This window comes from Macrobrachium rosenbergii, chromosome 35 (genome assembly GCF_040412425.1).
Source record: "Macrobrachium rosenbergii isolate ZJJX-2024 chromosome 35, ASM4041242v1, whole genome shotgun sequence".
NCBI lineage: Eukaryota > Metazoa > Arthropoda > Malacostraca > Decapoda > Palaemonidae > Macrobrachium > Macrobrachium rosenbergii.
The window spans coordinates 4,706,224-4,729,979 of NC_089775.1; the positions used below are offsets into that span (position 1 = coordinate 4,706,224).

The 23,756-nt window shown below is 37.7% G+C and overlaps 1 pseudogene; it reads right to left on the reverse strand.

Annotated features, from left to right (window-relative positions):
• Positions 1 to 9,442: 9,442 nt before the first annotated feature.
• On the reverse strand, positions 9,443 to 20,825 carry LOC136856417 (glycerol-3-phosphate acyltransferase 3-like; annotated as a pseudogene).
• Between the last annotated feature and the right edge of the window lie 2,931 nt (positions 20,826 to 23,756).

Here is a 23,756-nt window from a genome sequence, read left to right on the forward strand (position 1 = left end):
GATAATTTGCAGCTTAAACTAAATCTCTCCCCTAGTTACTACGACCTCCCTTTTTGCCAAAATGGCCGCATGTAGGTCGTCTTGACATACCCCTACCCCTATTCGCCAAACATCAAAATTACTCGTAGAAAAACGACGAAAATACTATTATGGGCCTAGACTTCTCTCACTCCAATGGCGGCTTCCAACCACGTGTCGAGACCCAGATTAGCAATCGTAGGTCTAAAGGTATATTTTTCTTTCATCCATTTTTTTAAACCACAAATATAAATCAAATCTAATTATACACATTTTTTCAGGCGACATTTTCCTAATCATTCCATATTTTCAGATTTTAGTAATGACTCTGTCATTTCCCTGAGCATTGGAAAATGTCCCTTGAAAAATATTCAGTCTTCACATAGAATTCTTCAGTTCCCCTTTTCACATTTTATGTTATTTTTGTTTACACAATATTTTCCCATTTCATGCCCCAACAACCCATTTTCCAAAAACCTCTTTTTGTTCTTCTGATTTAATAAAATATATATTTAATACAGACATCCTTATTTTAATCTTCAGTTCAATCACTGACAGAAATACGATGTCAAATTTCTCACCTTTTGCCCCACAATTTCAAATAGTCTCTCTCTCTCTCTCTCTCTCTCTCTCTCTCTCTCTCTCTCTCTCTCTCTCTCTCTCTCTCTCAGCTTGTTCTAATAGGCATATAGATTCATCTGTAAATGACCAGGAGTATTGCAACACCATTTCTCTCTACAAAATCAATCAATCTTGTCACATAACTTTCACAGGACACTCCATCCACGTCGCCATTTTCAACTTTCCAGAAAAGAAAGAGTAAAATGCTTCTTACCATCTCTCTCTCTCTCTCTCTCTCTCTCTCTCTCTCTCTCTCTCTCTCTCTCTCTCTCTCTCTTCTTCTTCTTCTTCCCAAGCGCCAAAAGGACTGAACCTCCTTCCAGCCTTCGGGAGGTCCGGAGCTCAGTGGTCTGGTTTCAGTGATTGTCACGATAATTTGCAGCTTAAACTAAATCTCTCCCCTAGTTACTACGACCTCCCTTTTTGCCAAAATGGCCGCATGTAGGTCGTCTTAACATACCCCTACCCATATTCGCCAAACATCAAAATTAGTCGTAGAAAAACGACGAAAATACTATTATGGGTCTAGACTTTTCTCACTCCAATGGCGGCTTCCAACCACGTGTCGAGACCCAGATTAGCAATCATAGGTCTAAAGGTATATTTTTCTTTTATCTATTTTTTTAAACCACAAATATAAATCTAATCTAATTATACAAATTTTTTTCTGATGATATTTTCTTTATCATTCCATATTTTCAGATTTTAATAATGACTCTGTCATTTCCTGAGCATTGAAAATGCCCTTGAAAAATATTCAGACTTCTCATAGAATTCTTCAGTTACCCTTTTCACCTTTTATGTCATTTTTGTTTACACAATGTTTTTCCATTTCATGCCCCAACAACCCATTTTCCAAAAACCTCTTTTTGTTCTTCTGATTTAATAAAATATATATTTAATGCAGACATCCTTATTTTAACCTTCAATTCAATCACTAACAAAAATACGATGTCAAATTTCTCACCTTTTTACAATTTCAGATAGTCTTTCTCTCTCTCTCTCTCTCTCTCTCTCTCTCTCTCTCTCTCTCTCTCTCTCTCTCTCTCTCTCTCTCTCTCTCTCTCTCAACTTGTTCTAAGAGGCATATAGATTCATCTGTAAATGACCAGGAGTATTGCAACGCCATTTCTCTCTACAAAATCAATCAGTCATGTCACAACTTTCACAGGACACCCCACCCACGTCGCCATTTTCAACTTTCCAGGAAAGAATGAGTAAAATGCTTTTATCATCTCTCATCTCTCTCTCTCTCTCTCTTCTTCTCTCTTCTCTCTTCTTCTTCTTCTTCTTCTTCTTCTTCTTCTTTCTTCTTCCCAAGCCAAAAGGACTGAACCTCCTTCCAGCCTTCGGGAGGTCCGGAGCTCAGTGGTCTGGTTTCAGTAATTGTCACGATAACTTACATTAAACTAAATCTCTCCCCTAGTTACTACGACTTCCCATTTTGCCAAAATGGCCGCATCTGAGTCTTCTTAACATATCCCAACGCCTGTTCGCTAAACATCAATATTAGTCGTAGAAAAACGACGAAAATACTATTATGGGTCTAGACTTTTCTCACTCCAATGGCGGCTTCCAACCACGTGTCGAGACCCAGATTAGCAATCATAGGTCTAAAGGTATATTTTTCTTTCATCCATTTTTTTAAGCCACAAATATAAATCTAATTTAATTATACACACTTTTTCTAGGTGACATTTTCTATATCATTTCATATTTTCAGATTTTAATAATGATTCTGTCGTTTCCCTAAGCACTGGAAAATGCCTCTTGAAAAAGGTTCACTCTTCTTATAAAACTCTTCAATTCCCCTTTTCACTTTTATGTTATTCATTTTTTTGTTTCCGCCATTTTCCCTTTTCATGCCCCAACAACCCATTTTCCAAAATCCTCTTTTTGTTCTTCTGATTTAATAAAATATATATTTAATACAGACATCCTTATTTTAACCTTCAATTCAATCACTAACAGAAATACGATGTCAAATTTCTCACTTTTTGCCCCAACTTTCAAATAGTCTCTGTCTCTCTCTCTCTCTCTCTCTCTGTCTCTCAACTGTTCTAATAGGCATATAGATTCATCTATAAATAACCAGGAGTATTGCCACGCCATTTCTCTCTACAGTCAATCAGTCATGTCACATAACTTTCACAGGACACCCCACCCACGTCGCCATTTTCAACTTTCCAGAAAAGAAAGAGTAAAATGCCTCTTACCATCTCTCTCTCTCTCTCTCTCTCTCTCTCTCTCTCTCTCTCTCTCTCTCTCTCTCTCTCTCTCTCTCTCTTCTTCTTCTTCTTCTTCTTCTTCTTCTTTCCAAGCACCAAAAGGACTGAACCTCCTTCCAGCCTCCGGGAGGTCCGGAGCTCAGTGGTCTGATTACAGGAATTGTCACGATAACTTACAGCTAAAACTAAATCTCTCCCCTAGTTACTACGACCTCCCTTTTTGCCAAAATGGCCGCACCTGAGTCGTCTTAACATACCCCTACCCCTATTCGCTAAACATCGAAAGTAGTCGTAGAAAAACGACGAAAATACTAGTATGGGTCTAGACTTCCCTCACTCCAATGGCGGCTTCCAACCACGTGTCGAGACCCAGATTAGCAATCATAGGTCTAAAGGTATATTTTTCTTTTATCTATTTTTTTTAAACCACAAATATAAATCTGATTTAATTATACACACTTTTTCTAGGTGACATTTTCTATATCATTTCATGTTTTCAGATTTTAATAATGATTCTGTCGTTTCCCTAAGCATTGGAAAATGTCTCTTGAAAAAGGTTCACTCTTCTTATAAAACTCTTCAGTTCCTCTTTTCACTTTTATGTTATTCATTTTTTTGTTTCCGCCATTTTCCCTTTTCATGCCCCAACAACCCATTTTCCAAAAACCTCTTTTTGTTCTTCTGATTTAATAAAATATATATTTAATGCAGACATCCTTATTTTAATCTTCAATTCAGTCACTAACAGAAATACGATGTCGAATTTCTCACTTTTTATTTTGATTTTCTCTCTCTCTCTCTCTCTCTCTCTCTCTCTCTCAGCTTGTTCTAAAAGGCATATAGATTCATCTGTCAATGACCACGGGTATTGCAACGCCATTTCTCTATACAAAACTAGTCAATCAATCATGTCGAATCACTATTACAACACACGTCGCCATTTTCAACTTTCCAGAAAAGAAAGAGTAAAATGCACGCAGAGAGAGAGAGAGAGAGAGAGAGAGAGAGAGAGAGAGAGAGAGAGAGTGAGAGAGACTATCTTCTTCTTCCTCTGCCGAAACATCAGGGGGACTGAATCTCTTACCATCCTTCGGGAGGTCCGGAGCTAAGCGGTACGGTTTCAGTAATTGTCACGATAATTTGCAGCCTAAACTAAATCTCTTCCCTAGTTACTACGACTTCCCATTTTGCCAAAATGGCCGCACCTGAGTCGTCTTTCAGTGGCCATAGGCATATGTCGCAAACGACCGAATTTTGCCTCGAAAAACGAAGAAAATACAGTTATTGTCGGTCTAGGTTTCTCGTTGAATCAGAGGCTCCATGTTGGCGCTGGTTCGTGACTCACTCTCTCTCTCTCTCTCTCTCTCTCTCTCTCTCTCTCTCTCTCTCTCTCTCTCTCTCTCTCTCTCTCTCTCTCTCTCTCTCTCTCTAGGAATGGCTAAATAAAACTTTAATCAGGACGACAAAACGATTAAATTTACGTTGCAAGATTAATTTTTTTATTCCAGGGCAAAAATATTTCCTGGGTCGTAGATGAACATATTCTTAACATACTTAGACCCGCATAGATATAGAAAATGGCATGTGGCAACATATGCAGGCCCAGTGTTTAAGCATTTAAAATATTGTGTTTATAAGTAAATTAAAAACTTTAGAGTGTACTCCTAGACCTATAATAACATATTACGTTAAACACATCCCGTGTTTTCACATTATATATCTCTAAATTACACTAAAATTGAATTTCATTTCAAACAAAAATACACCTTTAACATAACTTTTAGAGTTGAAAGCAATGTAATCCATGTATTTATCATATTGCATATTTCCAATGGTAATTTTTTCCCCATTAATTTCCAGACCATAAGCTCTCTGAATCTCACATTAAATCAGTCAGATGCACTGAATCTTCCTCACGTTTTTGTTTTGATTTTATATTATATCTAATTTATATATCCGTGACTTATGGGGAGTGGAATATATATATATATATATATATATATATATATATATATATATATATATATATATATATATATATATATATATAATACTTTTGAAATGTGGAACCTTTTTTTAAACGTCAGCGAATTCCTACGAAATTGATAAAGAAGAACAAAGTCAGTCTTAAACTTTAAAATAACTAAAGTACCTAGAGAGCTTTTAAGAGCTTTCTTCTTCTTCTTCTTCTTTTCTTCTTCTTCTTCTTCTTCTTCTTCTTCTTCTTCTTCTTTCTTCCTCTTCTTCCTCCTAAACATCAGGAGGACTGAACCTCCTTCCTACCTTCGGGAGGTCCGGAGCTCAGTGGTCTGGTTTCAGTAATTGATACGATAATTTACAGCCTAAACTAAATCTCTCCCCTAGTTACTACGACTTCCCTTTTTACCAAAATGGCCGCACCCGAGTCGTCCTTCAATAGCCATGGGCCTAGACCCCAAACTACTAACTTTTGTCGCGAAAAAAGACGAAAATACAGTTATTATCGGTCTAGGTTTCTCGTTGAATCAGAGGCTCCATGTTGGCGCTGGTTCGTGACTCTCTCTCTCTCTCTCTCTCTCTCTCTCTCTCTCTCTCTCTCTCTCTCTCTCTCTCTCTTTTTTGAAGAATCTAAAAAAATAACCACGTTGCAAGATGAATTCTTTTTTTTTTTTTAAAAATATTTCCTGGGTCGTAGATGAACATATTCTTAACATACTTAGGCTCGCATAAACATAGAAAATGGCATGTGGCAGCATATGCAAACCTATATTTAAATGTTTAAAAGTATTTAATGTTTTTATTGTTTAAACGTAAATAAAAACTATGTTTAGTGTAGGCATAGACCTATAGTAACATTTGAAACAATACATCCAATTTCATTTCATTTTCCAACAAAAATGCACCTTAATACACCCTCAAAACGCATACAACAATGATCTACTCATTTTGAAATATGAATACTATTGTAAAAGCCGAAAAATATCAATATGACACAAATTCAATACTAAATGTGTTGAAGAAGTTTGACAACCAATCAGGGACCCATTAATTTCCAATCCATAAGCTCTCTGAATCTCACATTAAATCAATCAAATGCACTTCAGTTTCGTCATGTTTTTATTTTGATTTTTTATTATACGTCCATCTAATTTATATATCCTTGAGTTATGGTGAATGGAATATAATATATAATAGTTTTGAATTCTGGAATCTTTTTGTAAACGTCAGCGAATTCCTACGAAATTGATAAAGAAGAACAAAGTCATTATTAAACTTTAAAATAACTAAACCACCTAAAGTGCTTTTAAGAGCTTTCTTCTACTTCTTCTTCTTCTTCTTCTTCTTCTTCTTCTTCTTCTTCTTCTTCTTCTTCTTCTTCTTCTTCTTCCTAAACATCAGGAGGACTGAAAATCCTTCCTGTCTTCGGGAGGTCCGGAGCTCAGTGGTCTGGTTTCAGTAATTGATACGATAATTTACAGCCTAAACTAAATCTCTCCCCTAGTTACTACGACTTCCCTTTTTACCAAAATGGCCGCACCTGAGTCCTCTTTCAATGGCCATAGGCCTATGTCCCAAACGACCAACTTTTGCCGCGAAAAACGAAGAAAATAGATATTATCGGTCTAGTCTTCTCGTTGAACCAGAGGCTCCATGTTGGCGCTGGTTCGTGACTCTCTCTCTCTCTCTCTCTCTCTCTCTCTCTCTCTCTCTCTCTCTCTCTCTCTCTCTCTCTCTCTCTCTCTCTCTCTCTCTCTCTGTAATCAGGACGACAAAACGATTAAATTTACTTTGCAAGATGAAATCTGGTTCTCTTTTTTTAATTCCAGGGCTAGCTAAAATATTTCTTGGGTTGTAGACGAACGTATTTTTAACATACTTAGGCTCACATAAATATAGAAAATGGCATGTGGCAACATATGTAGGCCCAGTGTTTAAGTATTTAAAATATTGTGTTTAAAAGCAAATAAAAACTATGTTTAGTGTACGCCTAGACCTAAAGTATAGCAACATTTTAAATTAAACACATCCCGTGTTCACATTATATATCTCTAAATTATCACATTAAATCGAATTTCACTTCAGACCAAAATACACCTTACTATATACGCCCCTAAAACCCTTATAACAACGATTTACTCATATTTAAAATATTAATATCTTTTAATAAGCAGAAAAATATCTACACAATACAAATTCAATACTAAATGTGTAACAGAAATGTGACAACTATTTAATAATCCCTGTATTTATTATATTGCATATTTCCAATGGTAATTTTTTCCCCATTAATTTCTAGACCATAAGCTCTCTGAATCTCTCATTAAATCAATCAAATACACTTCAATTTCCTCGTTTTAATTTTGATTTTATATTATACGTCCATCTAATTTATATATCCCTGAGTTATGGTGAATGGAATATAATATAGGCCTATAAAATACTTTTGAATTCTGGAACCTTTTTAAACGTCAGTAAATTCCTACGAAGTTGATAAAGAAGAACAAAGTCAGTCTTGAAATCTTAAACTTTAAAATAACGAAAGCACTAATGAGCTTTTAATAGCTTTCTTCTTATTCTTCTTCTTCTTCTTCTTCTTCTTCTTCCTAAACATCAGGAGGACTGAACCTCCTTCCTACCTTCGGGAGGTCCGGAGCTCAGTGGTCTGGTTTCAGTAATTGATAAGATAATTTACAGCCTAAACCAAATCTCTCCCCTAGTTACTACGACTTCCTTTTTGCCAATATGGCCGCACCAAGGTCGTCTTTCAATAGCCATAGGCCTATGTCCCAAACGACCAACTTTTGTCGCGAAAAACGAAGAAAATACAGTATTATCGGTCTAGTCTTCTCGTTGAACCAGCCAGAGGCACTGGTTCGTGACTCTCTCTCTCTCTCTCTCTCTCTCTCTCTTTTTTTGAAGAATGGCTCTTTCTCTCTCGATTAAATTTCTCAAGATCTCTTTTTTTTTTTTCAACATGAACATATTCCTAACATACTTAGACCCGCATAGATATAGAAAATGGCATGTGGCAACATATGCAACCCAGTGTTTAAGTATTTAAAATATTGTGTTTATAAGTAAATTAAAGACTTTAGTGTACGCCTAGACTTTTAGTAACATTTTACATTAAAAACGTCCTATGGTCTTCACATTATAAATCTCTAAATTATTATATTAAATTGAATTTCATTTCAAACAAAAACACACCTTTAACATAACTTTTAGAGTTGAAAGAAATGTAAATTTATATATATTTACATATATATACTGTATATATATAAATAAAATATATATATACATATATATAAAGTAATCTCACAGTAATCCCTGTATTTATCATATTGCATATTTCCAATGGTAATTTTTCCCCCGTTAATTTCCAGACCATAATCTCTCTGAATCTCTCATTAAATCAATTTACTTCAGTTTTTGTTTTAATTTTGATTTTTATTATACGTCCATCTAATTTATATATCCTTGAGTTATGGTGAATGGAATATAATATAGGCCTATAAAATACTTTTGAATTCTGGAACCTTTTTTAAACGTCAGTAAATTCCTACGAAGTTGATAAAGAAGAACAAAGTCAGTCTTAAAATCTTAAACTTTAAAATGACTAAACTAATGAGCTTTTAATAGCTTTCTTCTTCTTCTTCTTCTTTTTCTTCTTCTTCCTAAACATCAGGAGGACTGAACCTCCTTCCAGCCTTCGGGAGGTCCGGAGCTCAGTGGTCTGGTTTCAGTAATTGATACGATAATTTACAGCCTAAACTAAATCTCTCCCCTAGTTACTACGACCTCCCTTTTAGCCAACATGGCCGCACCAAGGTCGTCTTTAAATGGCCATAGGCCTGTGCCCCAAACGACCAAATTATGACCTGAAAAAATGGCGAAAATGCAATTATTATCGTTTAGGTTTCTCACCGAGCCAGTGGCTCCATGTTGGCGCTGGTTCGTGACTCTCTCTTTCTCTCTCTCGTTTTTCTCTCTCTCTCTCTCTGTGCATTCCAGTAATTACTGACATATATAAAACAATAAAGCATTTTATATTTTCAAAAGTTAATTCTTTCATTAATTCCTATCACCATCTCTTGTTAAATTACTGTATTATCTAAGATCCAAGTTTTGATTTTGTAGTAAAGTATACGACTGATTCAAACAACCTTATATAGTAAAGAAGAATGCTCTATGAAAGCTATAGAATTTAATAGAACTTCGACTAAAAGCCAAGCGCTGGGACCTTTGAGGTCATTCAGTGCTGAAACGGAAACTGACAGTAAAAGGTTTGAAAGGTGTAACAGGAGTAAAACCTTTTTTTTTTCAGTTTCACTATAAAAAATATTTAGAAAGGGGTGGAAAGTAAGATAGAAGAAAGAGAATATGAAAGGAGGTCCAGTAAAAGGAATGAAAGGGGTTGCAGCTAGGTGCCTACGGAAGGGACGCCGCAAAGAACTTCAAGTAATGCCTACAGTGCACCACGTAAGGTGTACTGATTGGACTTTATGTCCTGGGACGCACCCCAAATGTCAATCCGTACCAACTGCATTCAAGTGACTGATGAACAACAATGATTGAAGGGAAGAGAAAAACTTAAATCTATTCTCAATTTTAATTTGGTAGCCATCTACAAGAAAACTCCAATTCTGACATAAAATCTTACACCCTGGGTCAAAAGAAGCTCGGTAAAACTTTGACTCTCCTAAAACTAAAAGAAAAAAATAGATATTCTCAGACACCAATGCGCTAATTTCACTTAAAGGTATCTGAGAACTGCTACTAATATATATTCTAGATCACTGAGATCTGGACATCAAAACGATCGAGTAATCTGGCTGCGTATCCATCGTCTTAAAAATTGGCTAACGGTACTGGCTTAAGATTTTTGGACAGGTTTCGGCACTGGGCTGTATAAAATCACACTTTCAATCCTTTGGTTATTGGGCTGCACACTAATTGTATCACACTATGTGCAACTGAAAATTATGAACAAGAAAATAAAAGTCTAGATTATTCACTATGACTATGGAATTTTGCAAAAAAAAAAAAATGAAACATCAAATTCTAACCAATTTCACATAACTACCTCGAAACTAAAATCAGTCTATACATTTTCACATTACTTCAAAATATTTATCTATTCTCACCTTCATAGGATCATTTCAAGAACAGGAAAAAATGCATAACACATGATATGATATAAAACAGTATCATACCATCTGGTTCAAAGTTGAATTCATAAGAGAGACTACAAAAGACTACAAAACAATTAGAAAAAATTAAAGCTTATCCTTGTATTTGCACCTACAAATATTTGGAACTTAAGACTTATCTTTGCGCTGATTTGCACGCAACAGCGTGAGACCGCTCTGGGACATTTTATGTCGCCGTGGACGAACAAATAAATCTTTTGACTGTGTACAGTAAAGTCTTGTACTATTCCGATGTTAAGAAATAATGTTGAATTTAACACTGCGCCTGAATTCCTTCCCTTATAATTCAACTGAGCGTATTTGCACGTTGAAATAGTTGAGAATAATCGAGCAAGTGTCAATAATTCACGATTTCACTTAAAATAGCATAAAAATTAAAGGTTTTTAATGTTTACAGAATAATAAAACACTAAAAAGCTAGCCTAAGCTGAAATACTACTTAACAAACAATGGCCATTTAGAAAGCATAAAAAATTTGAGTTGAGATTTGGGGCTATCAATTACATTTTCAACATTTAATACCCATCACTACTAATTCATTTCTAAACTTAATAATATTCAAACTAGTATATAGTACAAGCAAAATGGCCTACAGAATGTTTTTAAGCTTCTCACGGATGAGATAGCCTGGAACACCAACCGGCTATCTTAAGAGTTTCCAGAGTCCAAGGCTCTCCACCACATATTGCGTAGGTCTTAAACATAATTAGCCTTAGAGTATCAAAACTAATGCTGACTATCTTCACATTTGGTTACTTCTGAGCGACTGAGTTGGAATGGCAGGACAGATATGTACGAAACATCGTGGCCTCCCGCACGAGATTCTGACGTAATGCTAATTCAAGTCTCAGATATGGATAGTCCAGTGCTTTTCAAAAGTAGAAGCTGCTCAGACCTTTGAGAAACGTCTGCTCACTCACCCATTTTGGCGAGATATCACAACCAGAGGTCATTCAATTTTAAAAGTAACATTGTAACACTCGGTCCACTAAATATGAAGTGACCTGTTTGGGGGTCATTGTATAAACTTATGTTTTTCTATAAAATAAACAAAGAATCACACATCGCTGAACAAAAATCTACCAAGCTACTTAATCATTGTGTTAAGTTCACTATCCATGTCTAATACTTGTACATTTATCCTTGAATACAAGTACATTTTCCTTAAAACTTATGACTACGCCTAGAAAACTTGTACTACAAGCATAGAAGAAAAAGGACGCACTCAATTAAAAGTACAAAATTAAGTCCTCACTTAACCAAGAAGATACAAAAAAGGAAGCACAGTCGGTCAGAATTAGAAAGTCGAGTCCTCTTTTTAGAGCTGCAAAACTATAAGAAAATCTGGGTGCTTGATTTTACTACTGGTGACTGCCTGTCAGTATTTCAGGCAATGAGAATCGGTGACGGATCCAACCGGCACCCAAAACTTACAATGAAACGAATCTTTGCCTCGTTAGACGGTTGGAGAAAAACGACTTGGTGTCGGAACGTCAATTATAAATGTTAAATAATCTAAGAACTCAGAAAAAATCAAGCATTGAAAAGGACAGAGTGAGAAAAACAGAAGACATCATTTGGTAAGACTGCCACGAAGATTAATGCATCATTACTGACCAGAATCTTGGGTAATCCTTTAGGAACCAAAATGCAAATGGTATTTAGGCCTATATTTAAGAAGATATGAGTGTGAAATAAAAATACATAACGTTTGTAACCTTAATAATATGCGAACTGACCAACGAGTTCTACAGGACTTCTACAGCGGGGAAACATTTTCATCAGACTGGTGCGAAAACAGAAAAGACATTGGAATGGCAAAAATTAACATTTCCTGCATAATGGAATTGCAACCCAATATATGACTGATGTTTTGAAGTTACATAACTATATTTATCCTACAACAGACGGAATATCGACAGAGTAGTTCAACTCTACAATGAAATGATGTTCTCAGCTTTCTCCAGGCTGACCAATGTTCCGATCAAATTATGCTTCGTGTAATTTGTAAAAATAAACCATGAATCCATAGGTTTGAGCCAATTAAGGAGGGGAACAGTTGGGTAAGGTGCAACTGATCGAAATACATAATGCAAGAAAAATAATTGCAAATCCCTAGTGTGTTGGAGTGAAGTATTACAGGCTAAGATCTGTAATAGTGTTTCCTAAATGCCACCTGTAAACTTGACCTTAAACACATCAGACATCTATAAAGGTTTAGCAATCAAATTTAAAAAGCAGGAACACCCCATTTCTTCCTAAATACAGCCATTATTCTTCAGCTGTGTACTACATGCATAAAAAAACATTCCTCTTATAAGGTCACTACAGAGACAATTCCAGGAACATGCCAAATTCCCTTCCGTCTGATATTGGTTTATAAAATAAACGAAACTTCCTGATGAAAGATCATTTTCACACATCAGAAAGTTTTCGGTGCGAAATGCGCAACGTAACCACAGAAGCTGACGCAGACTGAGTGACCAGAAACATTAATCCTTTGTGCTTTGAAAATAAAAACCTCTGACAAAGCAGAAACTGCTTTGAGAAAGAAATACAATGAGCAAGCAGTGCTTCTACCAAAATCCTAAATACAGTACATATCTGGATCCCCGTCGCAAATACTACGGGACAAACGAACATTCAGTTAAAGCTAGACACAAAACATCATTACATAGTTGTTTTCTTATTTAATGACCAAGTTAAAAATTGTGGAGTACCTGACTTAAACATTACACAGGAGCTATTTCGTTTATAAGTGCACTTAGTGAGCTTTTCGTTAAAGCTCGTTCTATTTTTATGGCATCCACACAGTCCTACAATATCTGACAATTTGGATATCACACATTTGTTGCTGGCCTGATTGTGTAGATACTTCACAAATCTTGAACTGTGGGCCATTACAGATCAAATGCTGTTCACAGGCTAATTACAGATTACAGTATGTACATCCTATGAGTCAGCAACACTGACAATTTTCTCAAACTGTATGAGATAAACTCTAGCAGTATAGCTGCGTATCAACTGGCTCCTTAAGAAACAGAGTAAGTAACGTCGAGGTTAAAAATGACCACCTAAAATGACTTGACCCCTAAATACTCAGAAGCCACCTTAAAATTACTAATTCCACAAAGAGAGAAGCTGACTTGCGAAGGTTTATGATTTAGATGATGACGACGATGAATGAAATTATCACCACAAACTGTAGGATCGTTCTTCCAAAAATATGTGTTGAATATATTTATAGGCTTCGATACAAATGTAACTTTGAGGCAGTACGTTATAGCTACTGCAATGAAATGAAGAAATGGAGGGTGTATACAAAGTTATTTTCGGTTATTTGAGGCACTCCCAGACGAATATTCGCTTGTATACACTGTCTACATAATTCTAGATACAATTCACAATGAAAGTTAAATGATCTTTTAAAAACACGGACAAATTACCAAGTCACAAAGTCCTCTCTGTTAGCTTTTTGGGAGCCAACAGGAACAGGTGCTCCAGCTGCCATGCTTGGAAGGTTGAACGAATACAAAAATATACAGTATTTAAATAAATACGCCAAACGAAAAACTCTTCCCCTCTTGATAAATTTCAGAAAATATTTTGATACACGTCGACGAAGCGGAGGCACTTCTGGTGTGAGCGTACGGGATTCCTCAGGCTGCCCACGAGTCAAAATCTGAAAAGTAACAAAAAAACAAACTTATATAATCTAATTGAAACCACAAGCCATTTGAGAATCTTCATGTTTGCAAGTGGTAGCCTTTAAATCATTGTGAGTTTCTTTGCTACCATGAATTACTTTAACTTTAATCATACAATATATTAATTATTATTATTATTAAAATAGTTTAACCAGACCACTGAGCTGACTATCAGCTCTCATAGGGCTGGCCCAAAGGATTAGGATGAAATGACAAGTCTAGGCTAGAAGCCAAGGACTGGGACTTAATAGGTCACTCGTCAATGATGAATGAACGAAAATGAAAATGAAAATGAAATTAAAAGCTGGAACACACTCACACAATAAATACATTTATGCTCATACTTCCATATATACTCGCTAAAAAGGTATATTGAAATTCAAAATAAATTAAGTAAAATAAAAATTTACTTGTTTAAAAATTCATTGTACTGATTGATTGATTTTTCATTTTAAAATTCATTGTACTGACTGATTGATTTTTTATATTATACCAATTAACTCACAGCTTCTCATGAGCATTAAAATGGGTACTACTGAGAATGTTGAAGATTCTGACAAAACTTCTTTTATTGGTCTATTTCCAAAATTTGATAATCGCTGTTATCAACACACTGCAATCTGGGCATTTGGGAGGAGGACCACATGGAATGTTCATTAGTTGTCCATGTGTCAAACGAGTATGGCCCATTCGAAGACGCATCAGAGTTAACTTGTGCGCGTCTCTCTCTCTCTCTGATATGACGAACTCCATTTTCCAACACTGGATTTTATCTGTTTTAATTTATTATTTCCAGGTTCTTCATTCCATATACTTTGCCATTTTTTTACAATGACTGTTTTTATAAATCTTGTATAGCCACTAACAGGGATGTCTACATTTGCGGTTTATCAGCCTCTTCATTTTTCTGAATCCCTACATGGGCAGGGATCCAACATATTTCAGTATTTTTTCCCTTATTATACAATTTATGGAATGAAAACTTTACATGTTGTACAATAGTATAGCTTTGAATGGCTTCTATAGCACTTCTGGAGTCGCTATAAATCACAAAATTATTACACGAGACTTCTCTAATTATTTTTATGGCTGATACTATTGCACATAACTCAGCTGTAAATACTGAGGCATTATCTGGGAGAGAGAACCGATACACTTGGTTTTGGGACACTGCGGCATATCCCACCCCGTGTTGTGACTTAGATCCGTCGGTGTATATTACGTAATGTGGACCTTTTCGGATTATATGTTCTACTGCATGTCGTCTCTGGTATTCTGGAGTATCTGAATGACTTTTTCATAAATATTTCAAATGTGTACAAATTCTCATTTTATTCATTGTCCAAGGAGGAGGTAATTTTAATATTAATTGGGCAAGGAGGTGGATGATTGTTTATAAACACATCTCTTAATCCAAATAATTTTTTGGTTGGAGAACAATATATTAGTTACTGTAGCACTTTTTCAGTTTTGAAAATTACCAACAAGGGCACAGCTAACAGTGATTAGCGAGTTTAGTTCACCTAAGCATCCTATAATGACAATTCATTTGGAAAAATGCAAGCCATTAATCCTAAAATAATCTATGCATAGCATTCTGAAGCAAACAGTTCTAGAGAGTATGACTGGCCAACTCCCAAAGCCCTGTTGATAGCAACCATCTAGTTAGTGTATAATTCAGTTGCATTCCACAAATGAAAATGAAAGATTCAAATGGTTAGAATATGCCCAACAGTTTCGTCCTCCAATGGACCTCCTTCTTAACAAACACACCAAAAAGAGGCCCAGTACATTGGAGGATGAAACTGTTGGGCATATTCTAATCTTTTACATCTTTCATTTTCCTAAGTGGAATACAACTGAATAATATTTCTTCGTGTGTAAGATTACAAGTGTTACTGTATAATCTACAAGATAAATGGCTGTATGGTCACTGAAATAACTCGGCTACCGCAAATGGAGAAGTAGGAATCCATCAAATACTCAAGGTCTGAATGGGGGATCAACAACTTTGACTACCGAGTACTGTACTACATTAGTCTGCTAATAATCCCAGCCAAAGGCTTTATTGAAGAATTACATTAGTCTGTTAATAATCCCAGCCAAAGGCTTTATTGAAGAATTACATTAGTCTGCTAATAATCCCAGCCAAAGGCTTTATTCAAGAATTATGTAATCATTTGACTAACAAACAAAAGTCAGTCGCCCAGCATACAGTGGTCACAGAACCTGTGTAATGTCAGATGCTAACTGACTATTCTTACAATGTCAATGTTTCCTTGTTATGAGAGGTTGGACAGCATCTTCCTGTCTTTTATCCGGCGTGGGATGTTGGAAACACGAAAGGAAGGATAAAAATGGGAATCACCACTCAGAAAATAAATTTCGTGGCAAGCGTTGCTCTATGAAGGAATCTACGGTAATCTGGTTAACATTTTATGCAACCATGGGTTTGAGAGACCACCCGAGACGTTTCGGTCCAAATACCGTCACATTACTGTAGCAATAAAACTCAAGATACTTCTTAGAGCACAAATTTCCTAATCACTATCAAATACAAAAAGGTACTTACTACTATCCTCACATTTCGTCTCCCAATCAAGCCTGCTTCTCCTTCTTCAAATCGGCTAATATCTGGTCCGATTCTTTTTTGAAGTTGGGTAGCGTCCCGTCACATATACTGTCATCATCTTCTTCTTCTTCGTTGACGTTCAAGTGTCTGGCAAACTCCTCCTGTTGCTGTTTCTTCCATTCCTCCTTGACAGGAGAGGCTTTCAAAAAACCGTCCCACGACAGGTCGATCAGCCCGCCCTGGTGAGCAATTTTTGCCTTGACGCTGTGAAATAAATAGTTGTTTTTATTCGTTGTGCAAGCTGAATTTCGATAACAATTCTGACAATTGAATCATATGATATCATAGTCTGATGTACATATATACTTTATTCCTGATTACAATTCAGCACCGATTTGCCAAATATTTTATACATATCTCACAGTTAACAGCAATTCCAAATAGCTCTCAACTTAAACCAACTTGGGACTTTACACTTCCATTTTCAACTTAAAAATGTATCGCGTCTAAAACGGCAGCATAGCAAAAAGAATCATTATATTGTAGTTGGTTAGTACAGAGGCCTGTTAAGCTGAGATCCCTAAAGTTACTACTTCTAGAAATATGTCACTTCTCAGTTCCAGAGGTCCTTTATTCCTCATACTGTTGGACTGTGGAAAAGTCCCCCTACTGAGATGTGCAATTGGAACTTCTGATGTTTCAAGCGAATATGCAATACATTATTTATATATTTATTATACATTTTTATATATTTATTAATTTATTTTTCTTTTTTCTTTCGGTATTTCCCATTACCTCCTCGTCCTTCATCAAAACGAACACCTTAACATTCTCTGGAAGCTTGAATTTCAAGTCAATGGCCCCTTTGGTGGGATTGTTCCATATGAATAGGTTTCATCTCCTGAATGATATAATAACAATAACAATCATGCAATTGACCTTCCTTCTTTCTTACCGAGCTGCAAAGGCAATTGCAGATTCATCTGACTTTCTCCTCATGGGTGGAAGATACCAAACGTTGCAGACGATTGCCCAGGAAGTCATCATATGCAGCAAGTAGTGATAAAATTTGTCCTGCCACCAAAATGCATCGCCAAATCTCGCGTCAAATCGGATGGCAATGGGGTAGATGACCGTGTCTATCTGCAGAGGTTCAAGGCAAATTAATTATGCAATTCTAAGAGACCAGGAATGGAACTCGTAAAATCATGTTATCTTGGAAACGTTTATCAGCGAAGGTCATTTAGGTCACGATCTAAACTACTGACCTCGAACGCTCCTTTTTTGAACTGCATGACGGATGTGTTGTTGACGCACACGCCCTCTGGGAAGATCAGGATTGGGGCATTTTTGGGTCGCTGGCGTGCATCTGCAATCTGACGAGACGGTTTGAAAAGGTTAAAATAACAGAATTTAATTATCATTTCACATTCAACCACATTCAGATGTAGATGACCTATTGTGTAGTTGGGTTAACTCATTTTTTTGAAGTTATTACTGATCCATACGATTACATTTGATACAGTATAAGTGTATTAGGAAAGAACATTTACCATAAATTCTGTTATGGAAAATGGAAAACCTGTTTTGTGTCATGAAGTATGTATGTATCTGAAATGAAAAAGCTTTAAAACCCAAAGGCTTCCTTTCACATGTTAGAGAAGACTCAAGCAGTCATTTTTGCAACTAGCATTCCATATGCAGTACATTTACCTTGCACACAATTTTTTACAACGCATTCTACCTGAAACACCAGGACTTTAAAATGGACCCGTCTGCCTTAAACACAACTAAGAAGTTCAGTGAAGCATTGCAAAGGCTGAGTAGCTTTGTTACAAACACCAAGTATCTATGAGCATCATTCTTACAAGGCTGGGAGTAGCCCTTTATCCTGGACGTATGTGTCCCCTCCCAAAATGAGAGAACCCTCACTTACATGTGCAGTGTCAAGGTACATCTGTCACAGTCTTTTAATTCAAATGACAATAAAAATCTTCTTTGGGACAAAACAGGATTGCTATTTGATTTGCAGCTAAAACAACCGACAAAAATCCACTCCCCAATTTGGAACGCTTCCAAAATGGTAATCCGTTAAAGGGTTAGCACATCAGGGACAAAAATGCATCTGAAAATCTAAACAAAAACCAGAAGGCTTTGCTCTTACCTATCCATGACGACTGCTCTCTCCTTGGCTTCCGAACGCTCGAAGAAGATGTGAGAAGAGGCTCTGCACAGGACGGACGACAAAATGCCCAGGACCCCGGAATGTCTCTGACCCACCTGCGAAAAGCAAAGTTATTATAAGTCTGTTTCATGATACACCACTGAGTCGTATTCCTGGAATCGCTCAGAGCTCACTGAAGAATCTGAATGAAAATGAGGATTGGAGAAAGGTTTACTTAAAGAGGCTTAATACTACTCAGTATGCTAAGAGTTGAATCTTGGCTACAACTAAAATGTGGAATAGTTTGCCTGGCGCAGATGTGGAATCTCCTGATCTCCAGATGTTTAAGTGAAGTCAAATTCATTCCTGCTTTCTGCTGACGTCCATGAATTCATGTGTACCATTACTTTCTATTCTCATATTTATTTATCTATCACCTATTCCTATAACTTGTCTCACTCCCTGCAGACTGATTTCCCATTGGAACCCTTTTGGGTTTATAGCCTGCTGACTCTGTCCGTAAGGGTTTTCAGCTGAAGATTTCATGAAAGAAAGAGACATCTTGGATGACAATGGAAAAGTAGAAAGCAGTGAAGCTACATTTTAACGACGACTCAAAAGGGCCTTCAGTATTTTTGTGGGATTTTATCTGTCGAAAAATTTAACACTTATTACCCAGCAGGTACTCTATAGGGTCAGGACACTGGACTCCCATTTAAATAATGGAACCCTCAAACTCAAAGGCTTCAATGCAACTTGTAGGATGACCTAATGCTTGTACAACAGGTCAGAAGCATGAATGGTCAATCTGATGCTATTCCACTTTGAATCAAACATGAAAATAATAACCTTGGTAAATAAAACTAATAAACGCTAAAGTCAGATAATAAATACTGCTAAATGTATGAACAAAGCAATTTAATAAACAAAAAAGTACAGAATTTGCACCTGATACAAAACGCATGGCTACACTTACGGTACTGCCAAGCCATCTTCCCTGCAATTCAAGAGTCAATAAGTGTGCAACACAAACAGTAAAAATTTGGATAAAAAGATAATAAAAATTCATGCACAGTATTCATGATGTGCATGTTCAAACCACAGAAAAAATGAAAAATGTAAAAATCCATAAAAATGCCTAACTTAGCAACCAAATATTTGAGACTTACCAACCATTCAGTCTGAGAAAGGTGAAAAATTTAGGCGGAGCTTAAAAAATCAGTTGATATTACAGACACCATCCTACGTACGAACATTCAACTTACAAACGTTCAAAGATACAAACAAACGGGATTGCAAATGAAAACTGCGCACCTATTCTGTACGTACAGTGTGTTTTAGGATGAAGAAACGTACAGTGCTGTATTGACTTTACATCATAATGTACTCAAATGTGCATGAAGATTACAGTAACCAACTCATTCTCACTTACCATGTCATAGCAGTGATGCGTTGCCAACACCAAGGCGTCAATGGGGGAGGTGTGGTTTGCCACAGCGATACCCCCTCCTTTGGGGGCATTGTCGACGTCGTGGAAAGTCGCCACGAGCGACAAGGACCCGGCTATGAAGTCAAAGGAGAACACCAAGAGCTTGCAGTTTACCCACCGCTTGAGGGCACACTCCGGGAGCACCCCAACGGCAGACATGCACACACACAGGTTGAGGAAGCCCAGCAGCAGGATTATGAGGCGCAGGGGGAAGAGGATCAAGTAGCGCACGAGGATGCCCACCATCCAGCAGAGGGTGAGCCGAAAGGAAATGAACTCGTAGGCCTTGTTGGTGCGCGACAAGAGGTTCCACTGGGTCAGCTCCTCGGGCTCGAAGTACTTTGTGACGCTGTCGTCCGTGATGGCGGCCATGCCCGCGGCAACGTACCCCAGGATGTGGTCGAGGTGGAAGTCCTCTTTGACGCCTTTGTCCATGCCTGGAGCTTTGGGATGGTTCGGCAGGAAGATGGGTCGGCTGATGTCGTCCATCGGGGTCTCTAATTCCTCGGCGATGTTTTGGAACAGAGGGAGCCGCTTTCTCTCGACTCGATCATGCCCGAAGTTGAAGAGCTTCGTCAGCACCTCGATGTAACGCTTCCGCAGACCGAGGTAGTGGTGGACTGTCGCCGAGAGCAGAAGAATGACAAACACGGTGCAATAGAGGGAGCACACTAGAGACCACAGTACCTCCATGTTTCTCCACCGATGGCTTTGCGACTCTACCGACTATGAATTCAGAGCACAGAAAGCACCTTTTCTGTCCCATGAGAGTAACATTCACAACTTGCTCTTCGCTAACACATATTCTAAGCATGACCCCACATAGATAAGACACCACTTGAGACTTTGTTAGGTTCTACACTTAGATCTGCCTGCATAAAAAGCTAGACCCACATATACTTTCATATAAAGTCTGGTCCTACAAATATTACCAAGGTCCACATACCACATTAAAATGTTACTTTCCAGGGCAATACTTAAATGTAAGGCTTATTATTACACTTATTCTGAAAAGATGAGAAGATTTTTACAAACCACAGTTCAAAACATTACACAAAACAGTATGGAAAACACTTCCCAATTATCACACGTACAAAGAAGCCAGTGCAACGATGTTTATAATGATATATAGTAAATTCAAGATAATTTATACTTTACCTAGATATACTTATACTAACCAGAGCCTTTTAATTATGAGTATTCCTGATGTCAGGTGGTAACAAGGTAGTCAGGGGTGGGTAGGTGAGGGAAAGGGTACCACCCAATCACCTGTTGGTAAACCAAAATTTTCCCTTGAATTTGTGACTTTTTCCTATGAAAATACATATTCCCCTTTTAATTAAGAGACTTACTCAAAAGTGGAAGCATCATCACCTTGAACTGATGAAGTGGATATCTAATACCTCCTGATAATGTGAGCTCTTACAAATTTTGAATGGTCGCCTCGCTCATATGACGACTTACAAGTCTGCTCGAGTCTCACAAAGGTGGAAAAAGAGTTCTTGGACACCTCATGAATACCAGTGCTATCAAGTAAGTGCAGACAATTGATACTCAGGCCTAAGATATCAGGTTCTATTCTTAAAGTACCCCAGGGCTCACATCAAAAGCATTCATCTGGAGCAGCCTACAAGCATACTTCACTGAAATTATAACTTGCTGAAAAAGTTGGGAGTATGGGATCTCTGTCTGAAGATTCCCTCATGAGCTCACATGGAACAGGCTAAGGAAGATAGGTCACATCCTACTCTGGAGGCCTGAGTCCACAGGGTGTTTGATGCTCCTAAGCATCGACAACTCTAACGAGGAATAGAGTCAGAGCAATAGCCTGTCACTGAATGGAGCATCTCTCAGTGAAAGTTGACAAGAAAGTCTGCGGTCGATTGGTCTAGTTGCTCCAGCTGGAGAGGGACCCAGAAGGCAGAGCGGCTCCATGGACTGGTGGTGCTATAACAAGTTGGACTGACAAATATGACTAGGCTATGTGGGACTCTCTCTTGACCCCTCAACCATTCAGCCTGGGGTCAGAGAGGAATCACCAAAGTCACCTTGAAAAGGCATCTTTTATCACCACCCACGGATCTAATGCTGGAGAACAAAACACAGGGAGCCTCCTGTTCAGCCTGGTTGTGAATAAATCCAGAACCCCTGAGCTCGAACAGCCTTTCTGCTATACAAGGGTGCAGAGACTATGCCAAATCCCTGCAACCTGACCTTGACGACCAAGTTGATCACCAAGGTATTTCTTTTGCCAGGAATGTACCTGGTAGATGTTGCAATTGCAGACACCTGACACAAGGTCCCAAGACACCATACCCCCATCCCCCAGCTTGGTGACATAAGCCACTACCAAGTGACTATCAGTATTCTTAAAAACGCTTACAGTGCTAACTATACTGCTGAGATCTCTAAAACATTGACATGCTGACAAGTTGAGTCCTTTGATCACACAACCCAAAACAAACGCTCCTTGCAGGTATGAACCCCGACCCTCCTTTGATGCCTCTGAAAACAGAAGCATATCGTGAGGGAGGGAAGTACGATGGAGCTCCCTGGGAAGCCCAACAAACGCGCTCCTTGCAGGGGGCGAAGTGCGAGTGCACGCCTTCCCCCTACAGAAGGAAGCGTACCTGTGGGAATTTACTGTTATGGGGACCATGATGTCTCCACAAGGATACCCACTCCTCTAGCAATGACAATCAAGTTTTTTCTCCATGCTTCAAGCAAAAAGCAAAGGTGAAAGCAAGTAAAATAAAGCAAAATTGAAATAAATCTACTCATCCAACAATGATTCAATTACGGGAAAAAAGAGAGAGTGCAGAGAGGCATCTACCCTTCACAGCAGCCAAGAAGAAAAAGTGAGTGGGGTATTCCCCCATTCATCCTTTCATAACCACCAGTCAAACCACCTCGTTACCAAGTTTAATGACTGCTGTAGCTCGAGCTGAGGAATACTCCTATATAAAAGGCGACTGTATTTCTGTAGGAACAAAAATCGACGGTGAAAACTGTACCAAACAACAGACAAGCAGTTAGTGTATCAGAAAAACTGCTAATTATCATTTAGCTTTACTCAAGTGGCATATGTTTAAAAGTTCCCCTAGGAACAAGCCAGACAGATTTATAACACCTGACAACCCTTGAAAATTCCCATAAGGATCTGAACTTTAAAACAAACCAACCCAAGGCTAGGCTAGGCGTACTTAAGGCAGCAAGCAAGTTAGCCCTAACCTTGGGGGATACCTAACCTATCCCAACACACAGAAATGACTTATTATAGCTACATTAGCCCACCATAATGGAATTAATTTACCTTGAGCCATTATTGCATTTTTGACTTGAAAATAGATTTTTCCTGTTTCAATGTGCTTTGAATGCCAAGACATTAGACCCCACCCTTATATCCAATAATTTGGGATACCACAGAGGGGAAAGTGGATTTTTTGGGTGCAGGAACAAAAAAAAGTTAAATCCCAGGACTTTAATCCCACCGACAGTTCTCATTCTGGTTAAGGTTAAGTTCACGGGAAGCTTTTAAACTAACATCGCGCACAAGGGTAAGGACCTAGTTAGGTTAGTTGGGGTGAGGTTAGTTAGGCCATTTGCATAGAAGCATTCAAAGCACCCACTGAATGTATGTAACGCCTGGGAAAGTATTTTCAAGTCCAAAATTTAATTATAGTTTAAAGGTCCGGTAATTCTAAAGAAGTGTTATGCATGGTGATACTGACTACCAATATAGTTTTTGACTTAACAATATAAAAATC